Genomic DNA, 15,265 nt, shown 5'->3' with positions numbered 1-15,265 from the left:
AAATGCCAGAATGGCCTTGTGGGAAAAATATCACTTCTTTCATGTTTCAGCTCTACAGGGAGGAGAAAATGTGAACCTGGCACCCTTGCTTGCCACTGGTAAACTTTGCCCATAATTACTAACACTCATGTTCGCTGGGCCCCTAAAATAAACACCAAAACAAAGATTATGTTTATCTTTCCTACAGACATTCCTAGTAACCAGAAAGAGTTTGCACATTACTAGTAGCAATCAGAAAATATTTGCTGAATAAATGTATGTGCTTAGGATAAGTAAATAAAAGAGATGGGAACAGGAGAGATTGCCGATGTCTCAAAGGGAAGAAAGTAAGTTTTGAAATTTTTGCTTTCTCAAACAGAGCAAACCTAGTCCCTGCAATTGCTGGGTGAACAGGGAGAAAAGAGCTTTATAAAGCAGCACCATCACTCACACCAAAAGCCCTGGGCTCACCAAAAGTCCCTGTCTCAGGTCTCCCAAGAGTCAGTTGTTGCCTATCTCTGACCAGCAGAGGGCAGTGCATGCTCGCTCAAGCCAGGGCTGAGTTCAGTCTGTACAATGTCATCTGACAGACTTTGTGTGCTCTTATTCCTTGGAGATGTCTTTATGGTGCTTATAACTGGGGAACAAGATTGCTTTCTAAGTATTGTATGGAAAACAAGTTGTGTTCTTGTTCTTTCTTTAAACAGTGATGCTGAGAATTGGGTTCAGTTCAATAGGGCTGACACTGATATAACACCCTGTAGTGGGAAGTCAGTTTAGAATGACTTTCAGATTGGCAAAATCATCTGTACATAGAAGGTACCAGAGGCTTCAAATAGAAAATGGAGACTAGAGTCTCAGGAGCCCAGCTAGAACTTTCTTCTAGGTCCTGAGGCCTCTCTCCCGACAACACATGTACATTTTTTTCTTTTCTTTCTTTCTTTCTTTCTTTTTTTTTTTTTTGCTTATGTGGTGCTGAGGAATCGAACCCAGGGCCTCAGGCATGCAAGGCAAGCGCTTTACCACTGAGCCACCTTCCCAGCCCTCACATGTATGTTTCTTTGGCTGTAGATCTTTCTAGTCATGTCTTGGCTCATTTTAGGGTCTTTGGAGTCAGGGTGGGTAAAGACCACCCCTCAGCCCCCACCCCTGCCTTTCTGTTGAAGGGTTGGTCACTTGCTTTGGAATTTAAATGTAGTCAATCTGAAATCATTTATATTATTTCCAAACCAAACAACAAAATGGGTAAGTTGTGTGAGGTTTGATTTTCACAAATATTTTTTTTGGAGGGGGGTGTGTTGGGTCTAGTCATGGGCCTGAACTCTGGGCCTCAGTGCTGTCCCTCAGCTCTTCAGCTCAAGGCTAGTGCTCTACAACTTGAGCCACAGTGCCACTTCTGGCTTTTTTTTCTTTTTTTCCCCCTGCTTATGTGGTGCTGAGGAACTGAACCTAGGGCTTCATGCATGCAAGCAAGCACTCTACCACTGAGCCACCTTCCCAGACGGTTTCACAAATATATTTTTAGTGATTTTGGTGGTGGTGGTGTGGGGCTTGAACTTGAGGCCATGATGCTGTCCCTGAGCTCTTTAGCTCAAGGTTAATGCTCAACTACTTTAAGCCACAGCTCAACTACCAGGTATTTGGTCATTAACTAGAGAAAAGACTCTCATGCAAGTTCCTACCAAGGCAAGATTCCATGAGCCATCAGACTCCAGTGAAGGAATACTTGTTTTTTGTTGTTGTTGTTGTTATTTGTTTCTTTTTGTCTGCATGTACTTCCATTTACGGTAGCACCACTCACAATAAAGATAGGGAATCAATCAAGTGTACATCATTGGACCAATAAAAAGAGAGCATATACATTCAGTGGAATGTTATTCAGCCTTAAGTAAAAAAAAAATAAATAAATAAAATAAAATCAGGTTCACGCCTGTAATCCTATCAATTCAGGAAGCTGAGATCTGAAGATCAAAGTTCAAAGTCAGCCTGGGAAGAAATGTCCATGAGATTCTTTTCTCCAATTAACCTCCAGAAAACCAGAAGCAGATCTATGGTTCAAAATGGTAGAGTGCTAGTGAGACAGTGCCCTAGACCCATGTTCAAACAAATAAAAAGAAAACAATTTCAACAATATAAATTGCACAGTAGAACACTAAGCTTCAAGAAATAATGCAGAGCCGGGTGCTGGTAGCTCACACCTATAATCCTAGCTACTCAGGAGGCTGAGATCTGAGGATCACGGTTCAAAGCCAGCCAGGCAGGAAAGCCCTTGAGACTCTTATCTCCAATAAACTACTATAAAACAAGAAGTGGCATTGTAGTTCAAGCAGTAGAGTGCTTGCCATGAGCTGAAGAGTGCAAGGACAGTGACCAGGCTCAGAGTTCAAGCCCCACAACTGACAATAAAAGAAGAAAAAAAAATAATGCAGGTACAGAAACACCAATATCAGACACACCCTTTTATATTTGAAGATTAAGAAATGTGGCTTTAGAGCAGACAGAAAAACCATAGGACACTGCTGAAGCATTGCTCATAGTCCTCCTTCAGTGAAGGGCAGAGCCTGAGGCTCCCGTGCCTTCTCTGATCCTGTCTCTTACCACTGAGCGCAGGCTTCCTCGCTGCAGCCATACTGGCATTTGTCCTGTTCTGCAGCAGCCCAGGATAACCTGTGCCAGGCTGGGGGCCACTGTTATTCTACTGCCTGGAATGCTCTTCCCCAGACACCCAGCTGCTCATCCCCCATCCTCCCCCACTCCCACCCACCAAAGAGATCTACTCTATGATACCCTGCTCAAAAATACAACCTTGTGCACATGCATGCACACACACACATGGGTGCAGACACACACAGAATATTCCCACCACTCATCCTTTCTGCCTTACATCTTCCTTCTGATGTATTCTCTTTATTACTTATGTAAATCTGGGTAAAGTCTTTCTCCATGCTTGAGTGTAAACTCACAAGGAGAGATATTTTTGTGCTGTTCTCAGCATTGTGTCAGTCTTCAGCATGATGTCTCTCACCCTGTGGTCACTCAGCAAATGTCCATTGACTGAAGGCCTACCCATTCCCTCACACACTTATTTGACAAGTGTCCTGTTGCACATGGTCAAAGCTCTTTCCCACTGCTTTCTTATGACTCCCTTCCACAGCCCTTCTCACCCTTGCCTTGTGGTCTCCTCACCTGTGTTTCCATGCCCTTTGCCTGAAGCCTTGTGCACCTCAATCTCACACATGGAGATGGTGTGCACACACCAGCTCACCTGCTCCTCCTCTGGGAAGCTTTTCCATCCCACACTGGCTCCTCCCTCTTCAGTTCTTCCAAGTCTTTCCTCCAGCCCTGGTCCCATCCTGCTGGTTAGAAGCCTATGTAATGATCTGTGTGATATTCTAGCTAAGCTGTGGGAGCCTCATTCTCTGGGGCAACTTTTGGTCCTATCTCCTTCACCTACTGAGCCAAATGCACTCCAACTCTTCCACAAAGGTTTAGGAGTGTTCTAGCATGCGTGTGCATCAGACTATCCATTGAAAAGTCAAACATAGACCTGAGTTTAGGACAGTGAGCTCATCTTGCCCCTTAAGACAAGACTGGCATGGAATCATAAAATGACTTGCCTCCTGCTTGGGATACTGCCCCTCTCCCCCATCTCCACAATGCAACTCAACACTGAAATCACAGCAGCGAAGAGGCACACTCTCTACTGCACTAGGACTACAAGACACTAGCCTCTTAAGCCAAACCCACAGATGTGAATTGAAGCCCACTCCCTCACTCTGAGCCTCAACTGCAGCTTTTGGGGCAGCAAGGCCTTGTCTCCTGGCAGTCTCTGCCTCACTCTGAGGAGATCATTTGACACATCTAGCTCTGCATTGAGAGCTGAACTTGAAGGAAGAAAAGAGCACATTTTCCTTCCTAATTCCGTCTCGACGTGCACATCAGGTTGGGTTTGAAGGAGGCTGATTCCCAGAGGAATTCCTGAGCAGCCATCTGCTTGTGTGCTTCTGAGACATCTTGGTAAAGAGAGAAGGAAGCTGTTAATCAATCATGCAAAGGGAGCTGCTTGCTCTTTCACTAGGAAATGGGAGTGCACATGTCCTTGAGTGTGCACATGTTCTGATATTCTAAGGGTCTTGATACACTTGCACTATACATGTCCTTCTCTCCATGTCCATTCTGCACAGCAGACTAACACCACCTTCCTTCCACACCCATTTTAATGTGTCACTGACACAGCTGTCCTTCAGATAAGTACACAAATACCTTTCATAACAACAGAGAAACAAACCTGTGCCACAAGAGATTAGCAAAGTCAAGTGCACTGCCTGATGCTGGAGGCTCTGTAATCCTAACTATCCTAGAAGCTACCTGGATTGCAGCGACAGCCAGTCTAGGAAGACTCCATCATCAATTAACTAGAAAAATGCAGACCTGGAGGTGTGACTCAAGTGGTAGAGCACCAGGCATGAACATGCAAATTGAAAGGAGAGAAAGAAAAAGAAAGACTGAGACAGAGAGATGAAAGACAGAGAAATGGACAGAGTTAGAGACAGATTCAAGAACAGGAAGAGAGAGAGAGAGGTAAGAGAAAAGGGAGATGAGAGGAAGAAGATGAGGGGAAGGAAAAGTAGACTAAGAGACGGTATGAGGTAGAAGAAGAGGAGGGAAGAGATAGTAGAGAGGGGGAAAGACAGGGAAAGGTGAAAGAGGAAAGTGATGGAAAAGGAAGCAGAGAGAGAATTAAGAAAAAAAGCACAGAGATAAAGACTTGGTACGAGCAAACACTCACAAACATATACACACAACAAAGAAACAAAAGGAAAAAAATAAAAGGCATGGAAACATCATGGAATTTAACAGTACTTCCCTCCCCACGTACCCTCTTCACTGAACACTGGACCACGAGGAATTCAGGATTCCTCAGCTCCCTTCATGACCTTCCACCTCTCAGTTCTCCTTCAGCATTAGTGTCAACCCTGTCATTCACCAGGTGCCTATCCTTTACCCTCTTTAGCCCTCACTGCTTCTTTCACCATAATCCCACCTCATTCTTTGAGGGGAGATCTGCTCCCCAAATAACCCTGAACTGCACTTGTCCACCAGGAGACCCAGTCCTCCTCTTGCTACAAATCTCATCAGTTAGCTCTGCAGGCTCAGCCTCCTAACCCCAATGTATACAGAGCAAAGTCCAGCTGTGCCCAACTCCTCCCCATCACACACTTGTCACCCAAGACAGCATCAGCCTTCAGCATTTCCTCTGTGTGGAAATCTAATAGCCCTGGATGAACCAACGCAAATAAGACAGTGGTGGAGAGTCACATCCAATCTTACTGAATCTCCACTTATGTCCAGAAGTAGTCATCCCAGGCAGGGTCCATCCTCAGATCAAGTCCACAGAGGCCTGGTCCATCCACAGGCACCACTATACCTCCATGTTCTCTCAGGTCTCCTGCTCCTTCAGAGGTTTCTCCAGCTCTCACTGAAAGGAAGAGAACATATTTTAATTAATATACTTTGTGATTCCAAAAATAGGCTCTACATGTTCACAGTGGTCTCATATGTGAAACTCAGCACTCACAACACTCTGTTTACCTGAGGAGAAAAATTGGGCTAACAGAGGAAGTTGCAATTACGACTTCAGGGTGTATGCATTAGGGTCTTTCAAATATGTGTTTTATCTTTTACCAATGTGAGCAAATAAATGAGAAATCGGGTTCTCCTGGATGATGGCTTTATGTTGGGATAGTGATGAGTAAAGGATTATAGAGAAAACACACACAGAAGAAACTGCATTGAAATGGAGAAAAGTGGGGCAGAAACCACTGTCATGGTACATGGAGACAGGTCTCATTTCTTTCCCAATGAAGACTTGCCCTTATGCTCCAACCCAGCCAGTGTAACTGGTGTGCTCAGGAGTTGGACCCAGTCATCTAGAGGCCACAGTAGGAGGAGCAGAGTCCAGGATGCCTCCTGACCCTCAGATCTATGGGCTTCAGCTCAAATGTAAATACAACAAATAAGTATATAAACATACAGGAAACCTACATGAAAGGTAAGGTGATTACCTGCTGTAGCATTTGGAACAAAACCACCTCAAGGACAAAGGTGAATGGTTGTCAGGTGAAGTCACCATGTGATCAAGCTGCAACCCCTACCACCTCTGAAGGTAAAGACACCTTCAGGCTACTTTTCCATTTTCCTTTCAGCCTGGGAAGGCCAGCTCAGTGTCAAATGTACTTTGACCAGAAGCTCGGCTGCAGAATCCTGTAGCACCAGGCACTTGGCCTGAGTGTGCTACACGGGGACTATGCCAGGCATGCTGGGCTCATAGCACTAGTCATGCCTCCTGAAATGAGTGAACTAGTGTGTAAAGGACTGGTAAATAGTCACAAAAATCAAGTCTGTGTGAGAGCTTGGGGGACTACTACTCTTCCATGTAGCCTAGGGGACCATTGCCAAGGCCACTGGGCACATGGGAGGATGCTGCTACTGCTACCTTGGCAACCATGTGGTAACCATGAGGACATCGACCAGAGACAGGGAGAGAAGGGGAGAGACAGACAGACAGACAGACACAGAGACAGAGAGACAGAGACAGAGACAGACAGATACAGAGCAATAGAGAGAATGGGTTGATCAGGCAGTTTGAATCTCTTGGCAAGTATAAATTTTACAGACATGACAAAATTTCATGAAACCAAAAAACAAAATTAAGAGCTAATCCCCAAATAATGTACCTATAAAAGCTTGTTTTTTAAAAGATGGTTTGACTGTAGCCCAGGCTTGCCTTGAACTCAAGAGCCTTCTGCATTTGCCTTCTAAATACTGGGATTACAGGTTTGCACTACCAGTCCATCATAAAAAGATCATCTTCCATCCTGAGGCTATCCAGGTGTACATCAAGGGTTGCACCTCTTAGAACATGCTCTTGTGACAGGAAATTCCAAAGGATTTCATAGCTCTGGGTCAGATGCTACTATAACTCAGGAAATTACTAAGGTCTTAGGAGCTCTGATTGAGGAACCAGGGTCAATGACCAAATAGTAGAGCAAAAGATCCTACTACCACCCCTGTTACTCAGGAAAGCATGAGTGTTTTGGGATTTCTATGTCAGGAACCATAGAAAAAGGCCAAATACATTTACATCACAGGCAATCACAGGAGATTGTTTACAAACAGAATGAATTACTCAGTAAGTCATCCTATCAAGGGTAATAGGTTTCTTGGTAGTTACAAATATGGAAAAGGAAAAAAAAACTGGAAGAATATTTGGGGTGAGATTGCAGTTGGAGGTGTCAGTGTGAACTCATGATTTTGAGTATATATAGATGGATATATATACATAGATTGGTGTACAAATCAGAAGTTGAGACACTCAGGAGGCTAAGAGCTTGAACACTGAAGTTTGAGACTAGTCCAGGCAGGAAAGTTTATTAGATTTCACCTCCAAACTAACCAGCAAAAAGCAGGGCTTAAAGGGGGGCTCAATTACTAGGACCCAAGCAAAGCAAGCAAGAGGTTCTGAGTTTACATTTCTTTACTACTAAAAGAAATTAATATAAATTTAAATGTGTATATGTGTAAATATACATGTATGGGCTTGTATATATCAATGCACACCAATATACATGAATACATGTATTTTGTATATTCGTTTTATGTATTTTCCAGTTCTCTTCTCCAAAAGGGTCTAGGAACAATAACATCTCAAAAGCAAAGAACATACCTAATACTCAGATGTTGGTTTCTAAATGCCATCCAGCCACAGCTCCTGGATAATAGTTGATTCAAAGACTAGAGCATGGAAGGTACTAAATAAACATTGATCTTGTGTATGAGTGAAGAACAAAAGCACTAATGAGGGCTTAGGGGTAGAGTGCTTGCCTAGCATCCATGAAGCCCTGGGTTCTGCAGTGCCACATAAAGAGAAAAAGCTGGAAGTGGCACTGTGGCTCAAGAGGTAAAGTGCTAGCCTTAAGCAAATAAGCTCAGGGACAGTGCCCAGGCCCTGAGTTCAAGCCCCAGGATTGGCAAAAAAAAATAAAATTAAAATAAAATAAAAGCACTAATAAAAGTCTGTTAGAAGGGGCTCGCACTGGCCAAGTCTGGAACCATCAAAACCATGACAGGAGTGGAATTACAACCCAATGCATTCAATAGGAATCCCTTAGCAAGTTCAAACATGAATAAATATGTAAATACATAAGCAAACTGTCAATGATGTGAGGAATGGGATATTTCCACAGCCTTATGTGTTTTCCCACACATCACTCAGTTACAAAGGGAGAGGAGAATTTTTTCAGTAGAAAAACGGGCAAATTTGGCCATCTTCAAGTGATCAAAATTACCTACTACACTCCCAAGACAAACTGATGTCCCCAGCCACCTGGTGGGATGCAGTGGGAGGCACACAGTGTCACTTCACGATAGTCCTGCAAGACCCAAGTCAAATCATGATAAAACTTCAGACAAGACTAAGTGGAAGTGGCATATAATCTTGAAAACAGTCAATAAAATTCTTGAAAAATTTTCAAGATTGAAGAAGACTGCAGAGCCAGAACCAGAGCAAGCAATCTTGACTTCTGGATAGGATCTTTTCACTATCAAAACTATATCATGAGCCAGGCATCGGTGGCTCACGCCTGTAATCCTAGCTACTCAGAAAGCTGAAATCTAAGAATCATCATTCAAAGCCAGCCCAGGCAGGAAAGTCCATGAGACTCTTACTTCAAATATCCCTCAGAAAACCAGAAATGGAGCTGTGCCTCAAATTGGTAAAGCTCCAGCCTTGAGCTAAATGCTCAGGGACCTTTTACTGGCCCTAATTCAAGCACCAGAAAGGAACCAAAAAAAAAAAAAAAGAAACCAATACTCAGACACTATGGATGGAACTGGAGGACACTCAATTTCATGAGAAACACCAATATCACACACACCCTTTCATATTTGAAGACTAAGAAATGTGGCTTTAGAGTAGACAGGAGAACCACAGGACAATGTTGAAGCATGGTGGGTCACCACTCTGCTCACAGCTTCCTTTGGTGTAGTGCAGAGCCTGTGTTGCCAAGAGGCTCCTGTGCCTTCTCTGATCCTGTCTCTCCCCACTGAGGCCAGGCTTCCTTGCTGCAACCACACTGGCATTTGCACTGTGCCAGCTGGGGGCCACTGCTATTCCAACTGCCTAGAATGCTTTTCCCCACACCCAGCTGCTCAGTCCCCTATCCTTCCCCAAAACCCCCTTGCCAAAGAGGTCTACTCTGATACTCAAAAATACAACTTTGTGCACATGTACACACAACACACATCTGCAAACACACAAAAACACAGATTATTTCCAACACTCATCCTGATTCTTTCTGCCTTAATCTTCCTTTTCATATATACTATGTACTACTTTTGTAAGTTTGAGTATTCTCATTCTCCATGCTTGAGTGAACTTCCTCAGTGAAGTACACTAATCTAATGCCCTGCTGAATGAATATCACAGTGGTGGAGGTTCATATCCAATCTTACTAAATTTCTGCTCATGTCCGCTTGTACTCATCTCCATCCACATGTTCCTATATTTTCATGCTTTCTTAGGTCTCTTACTCATTCAAAAGTTTCTCCACCTCTAGTTGATAGGAAGGAAAATATTGTAATTCCTACATTTTTTGGTTCAAAAAATGGGCTCTGGAGGTTTATAGTGTGGCAATATTTGAAATTCAGCTTCCTACACACCATGTGCCCTAGGACAATAATCAGGCCCTACTCTTCTTCCATGAGACCTAGAGGCTTCCCCTGGGAACTGCCAGGGAAAAGGAAGCACCATGCCCAAAGCCTGGTGCTCTGGGGAAGGGGGTGTCAACTGGAAGCATCTTTGGTGACTCAAAGTGTCTCTCCTAAGAATCTGACATCTCTCAGTGCTGAAACCCTTGTACTGTGGAAACGTAATTCTCTACCTCTCCATTCTCCACATGCAGCCCAACCCAACACCCTTTCCTTTCCCAAAATTTTCTAAGTTGTCCCTCATACAAGTACACAAATTCCTTTTGTAATAACAGAGAAACCAATCTGTGCTTTACCAGATTCACAAAGTCTAGGTGCTGGAGGCTCACCTGTATAATCCTAACTACTGTACACACTGACACTGAGAAGACTGTAGATAAAGCCAGTCTGAGCAGACTCCATGTCCAACTCAGTAGAAAATCAGGCCTAGAAGAGTGACTCCACTGGTAAAACATCAGCCAGAAACACGCCCACACTCAAGAGAGAAAAAGGGAAAGAGGGGGCCTGAGGGGGAGAAGGAAAACAGACAGAGAGAAAAAGAGAGGGACATGCATACATACCTAAACACAGAGAGACAAAGAGACAAATTCAAGAGAAAGGATTGAATGAGAAGGAATGAGATAGGGAGAAGAGAATGATTAGAGGGAGGAGAAGAGGAGAAGAAGAATGAGGGTGTAAGAAAGGAGAGATTAGAGACAGTAGAGGGGAGGAGGGCCCAAGGAAAGGCCACAGAGGGAAAAGGAGACTGAGAAAGAGAAAAGAACAGAGTTCAAGCCAGCACATTCCCAAATGCATGCACACAACCAACAAAAAGACAATTAAAAAGCATTGAGAAATCATGGAAATTAATAGTACTTCCCTCCCCACCCACCCTCTCCACTGTACATTGTTCCATGAGGAGTTCAGCATTCCTTACATTCCTCCTCAGCTCTCTTTCAGCATCAGTATCAACCCTGTCTTAAACCAGTTATGCATCCTTTGCCTATTTGGACCCTTATTGCTTCTCTCGCCACAAATCCATCTCATTGTTTGAGAATAGCATTGCTCCTCAAATACCCCTGAGCAGTACCACTGACCCACCAGGAGCCCCAGCCCTCCTCTTGCTGCTATTCTCATCAGTCTACTCTGCAGGTTCAGCCGCCTGACCCAGTGTATACAGAGAAACGGCCAGATTTGCCCAACTCCTCCCCATCATACACTTGTCACCCAAAGGCAGCATGAATCCTCAACACTGCCTCTGTGTGCAATTCTAATGCCCTGGGTGAACCAATACAAATATTCTAGTGTGAAGGCTCATATCTAATCTTACCGAATTTTTGTTCTTGTGGGAAGGCAGTCATCCCAGGCAGGGTCCATCCACGGGTGTGGTCCATATACAACCAAAGTCCATCCAGGCTATGTCCTTCCACAGATCCCAGTTTATCTCCATGATTCCTCAGGTCTCCTGTTCCTTGACCACCTCTAGCTGAACGGAAGGGAATATCTTTTAATTCATACACTTTGTGATTCCAAAAATGGCCTCTTGATGTTCAAATATTTAAAACTTGGCTCTGATAGCATTCTTGATTCCCCAAGGAGAAAAATTGGGCTCTGCTATTCTTCCATGAGGCCTAAAGTCTTTACCGGGAAACGGAAGCACCATGCCCAAGCTGGTGCTTTGGGAAAGGGGCCCTCTCTGGGGACTCATAGAGTCTCTACTAAGAATCTGACACCTCTCAGCGCAATTGTACAGCACATATGTCGTCCTTCCCTGTCCATTTACACAAACCCATCACCCCCTTCCTTCCACAACCAATTGTAAGGTGACTCTACACAGCTATCCCTCACATAAATACACAAATGCCCTTTCAAAATAGAGAAAGCAACCTTTGCCACACCAGATTAACAAAGCCAATTGCATTCCCTGATGCTGTAAGCTCTTGTCTGTATTCCTACCTATCTCCCAAGATGATACCTTGAAGATTGCATTTACAGCAAGTCTGGGAAGACTCCATCTTCAAGTAAATAGAGAAATGCATGCCTGGAAGTATAACTCAAGCAGGAGAGAACCAGACATATCCATGACAACTGAGAGAGAGAAAAAGAGAAAGACAGAGAGGGAGAAAGGGAAAGAAGGAAAAAGGGAGAAGTGTGGAGAGAGAGGAAGAGTGAGGGAGGTGGAGGGAGAGAGAGACAGATTCAAGAGCAGGAAGAGAGGGAAAGGGAATGGTAGAGGGTAGTAGTGGAACAGCAAGAAGAGGAACAGGAGAAGTAGAATAGGAGTAGCTATGGGAGGAATGAAAACAAAGGAAGAGAAATGGTGGGCGGCAGCAGGGAGAAGGTGAGAAAAGTGGAGAGAGAACAGAGAAGGCAAAAAGCACTGAGGTGTAGCAGCACACACTCACAAACACATACACACAACAGACAAAAGGAAAAAAAAAAGAATAGTGATCAAGAAGTCTTACAAATCAACAGTTAATTCCTTCCCACCCACTTTCTTCACTGAAGAATGGCCCATGTGGAATTCAGGATTCCTCAGCTCCCTTCTTAATTTGCCTCCTGTCATTTCTCCTTTACATTTAGTGTCCACCCTGTCATTTACTTTGTACCCATCTTTTCCCTCTTGTAGCCCTTATTGGGACTCTCACCAGAATCCCTTTTTGTTCTTTCAGGGGAGATCTGCTCCCAAATAGCTCTGAGCTGGACCACTGATCCTACCTACTGCAGAAAATCTCATCAGTCTGCTCTGCAGGCTTAGCCTCCTGACATCAGTGCACATATAGCAAAAGTCAGGTGTGCTCAAATCCTCCCTATAACACACTTGTCACCCAAGGGCAGACAGCATCAGCCTGCATCAAAGCCTCTCTGTGGAAATCTCATGGCCCTGGCTAAACCAACACAAATAGCCCAGTGGTAGAGGTCATATCAACCTTACCAAATTTTTGCTACTGTCCAGATGCAGTCATTCCAGGCAGGGTCCATCCAGTGGCACCACTGTATCTCCATACTTTCTCAGGAATGCTGCTCCTTCACAGGTTTCTCTACCTCTACGATCAAGGAAGGAATATTATTCTACTTCATATTTTTAGCCAGTCTAAACAGTGGCTCTGGTTGGTCAGACTGTTCTCTTATTTGAAACTCAGCTAACCCAGCCTTCTGGTTCCCCTTAGAGAAAATGGGGACTCATGGGAGGAGTTGCCATTCAAAACAACCTGTCTTAGTAATAGGGTCTCTGATTGTGAGCAAATAAACAATTCTGAAAGAAGAGATGCTTGGATGAAGGTTTTATGTTGGGATAATGATGAGATTTAGAGAGAAATTACACACGCAGGAAAGTGCATTGAAATGGAGGAAAGTAAGGGCAGAAACCATTGATAGTGCATTGGGTGAATGGAGACAGGTACCTCTCCATTCACAGTGAAGATTTGCCTTTGTACTCCAACCCAGCCAGTGTAACTAGTGTGCTCAGTAGTTGTACCCAGTCACCTAGAGACTGCAGAAGGAGAAACAGAGTCCAGGATGCTTCCTGCCCCTGAGATCCATGGATTCCTATACCACCAAGTTCAAGGGCCTCACTTTAAACCTAAATAAATAAACTAGCAATTGGGGACACAAGCAACCTACGTGAAAGGTGAGATGAACTGAAGCGTTTGGGACAAAAACACCTTAGTGTTCAGAGGACCAAGGGAAAAGGTTGTTCAATAAAGTGACAATACTATTAAGTAAGGGATCGATGTGTAAATGCCCAGCTCAGAAGGTACAGCAGATTGAGGCCACCTTTCAACTTATCTTTCAGCATTGGAAAGCCTTGGTGATGTCAGCTGTCCTTTCTCCGAAAGGAATCCCTGCCGGAGAATCCCCTAGCAGCCGTCACACAACCTGGCCATGCTGGACTGAGACCTCCACAGTGTGAACTTCCTGCATGACTCCTTTCCCACCTGCAGCTCTTCAATTCCACATCTCTCTGCTTTAGTTAGACTCACCCCGAAGATCTGAGTCTGGTGGCTTTCAACTGTGCTGTTTCAGAGTTCTGCACTGCTTTCTCTGGGACAGCTTTGTTCTCAATCTGTGAACATTACTTTGGGGCCTTCACACAGCAGCAAAGTCTGCGAAAAATGGTGACTATCCTGTTAGCCACCCTCCTCCAGCCCTGTCTAATGTTCCACCTGAGGACTATGGCCTCCCCCTGAGGATGCCCAGAGGGAAGACCATTTTCCACTGAGTGGAAACTGTCTAGTGTACCCGACCAGCTAAAAGAATCTGGGCCACAAATGAAGCTGGAACTGGAGCTCTGCAGGGTGTAGAGCAGAAGGACAGGCAGACTGGCACTTTGGGTTCTCTTCAGAGGTAACTGAAAATTTGAGGACAAGCTGAAGGTGTTACATCCTGCAGAATAGGTGGCTCTTTTTTGTGGAGGAAGAGGGCTGGTGGGATTGTCCTCAGGAGGTGTGCATGGTGGACTAGCCAAAAGCATCATTTTTGATTCCACACTTCTGGTATTCTCCTTTATGTTTTCATGGATGAGCAGGTAGGTGCCATGGCTTCATTGAATGCTCTGTTCTTTCTTTTTAATACCAGCTACAGTGTACACCATGTTGCAAATGACTGTGACAATAATGGGGTCCAGCTTGCTGGGCAGTTGCTAATCAGGAAGCAGGCCAAATCCCACACTTAGGGCCAGCCATGGGTGCTCCATTATCTCCTCAATAGCAGGCCTCAGATTGAAGCCCACAGTCAGCAGTTTAGGAAGGAGATCACGTCCCATTGCAGTTGGTAAAGGGGACCGATGTACCTGGCCTCTAGGATTTGTTTCCATATCTGAGTCATCTTATTCTCCTCAAATGGGAACTTTCCCGTTGTCATCATATACAAAAGCACACCTAAGTCCCCAAATGTCCACCTTGTACCCACTGAACATGTTTTGTAGGATCATTTCAGGGGGGTGGAATAGTAAGGCTCCACAAACCCCCTTTAGCAACTGTCCTGGGGTCACCCTGAAACGTCAAAATCACTGACCTTAACATTGCCATTGGTGTCGAACAGGACGTTGTTGGCCGTCAGGTCTAGGTGTGCAATTCAGTTCTCTTGAAGGTAGTGAACGGCACTCGTGATCTGCTTGAACAACCTCTTGGCTTCATACTGGAATAGGCGTATGCAAGGGGATTTATTGACTCCACCCCAAGAGATGGCCCTGACTGGCCAGCTCAGTGACAAGGAGTCTTCATCCTCCATCACCTGGAACAATTGGATGATGTGTGGGTGACGTACACTTTTCACAATGGTTACTTCGTTTTCTTTTTTCTGTTTGGTCTGGTCGTGGGGACTGAACTCTGGGCCTGGGCACCGTCCCTCAGCTCTTCAGCTAAAGGCTAGCACTCTACCACTTGAGCCACAGGGCCACTTCTGGCTTTTTTCTTATGTGGTGCTGAGGAATCGAACCCAGGGCCCCAGGCATGCAAGGCAAACGCTCTACCACTGAACCAACTTCCTACCTGCTACCTCGTTTTCTATCTCATGACTTTTCAGATCTTTCCTTGGG

General features: G+C 44.7%; 1 long non-coding RNA gene across 1 annotated transcript; it reads right to left on the bottom strand.

Annotated features, from left to right (window-relative positions):
- Positions 1–5,321: 5,321 nt before the first annotated feature.
- LOC138837617 (uncharacterized) lies at positions 5,322–14,903 on the bottom strand. Its single transcript, XR_011375361.1, has 4 exons — positions 14,743–14,903; positions 11,702–12,773; positions 11,057–11,212; positions 5,322–5,458 (listed from the first exon to the last, which is right to left on the bottom strand). It is a non-coding gene; the product is annotated as an uncharacterized lncRNA (long non-coding RNA).
- Between the last annotated feature and the right edge of the window lie 362 nt (positions 14,904–15,265).

This window comes from Dipodomys merriami, unplaced genomic scaffold (assembly GCF_024711535.1).
Source record: "Dipodomys merriami isolate MVZ:Mamm:240054 unplaced genomic scaffold, mDipMer1.0.p SCAF_2710, whole genome shotgun sequence".
Taxonomy (NCBI): domain Eukaryota; kingdom Metazoa; phylum Chordata; class Mammalia; order Rodentia; family Heteromyidae; genus Dipodomys; species Dipodomys merriami.
Note: the sequence above shows the minus strand (reverse complement) of the source record. Positions and strands in the feature narration are given on the sequence as shown.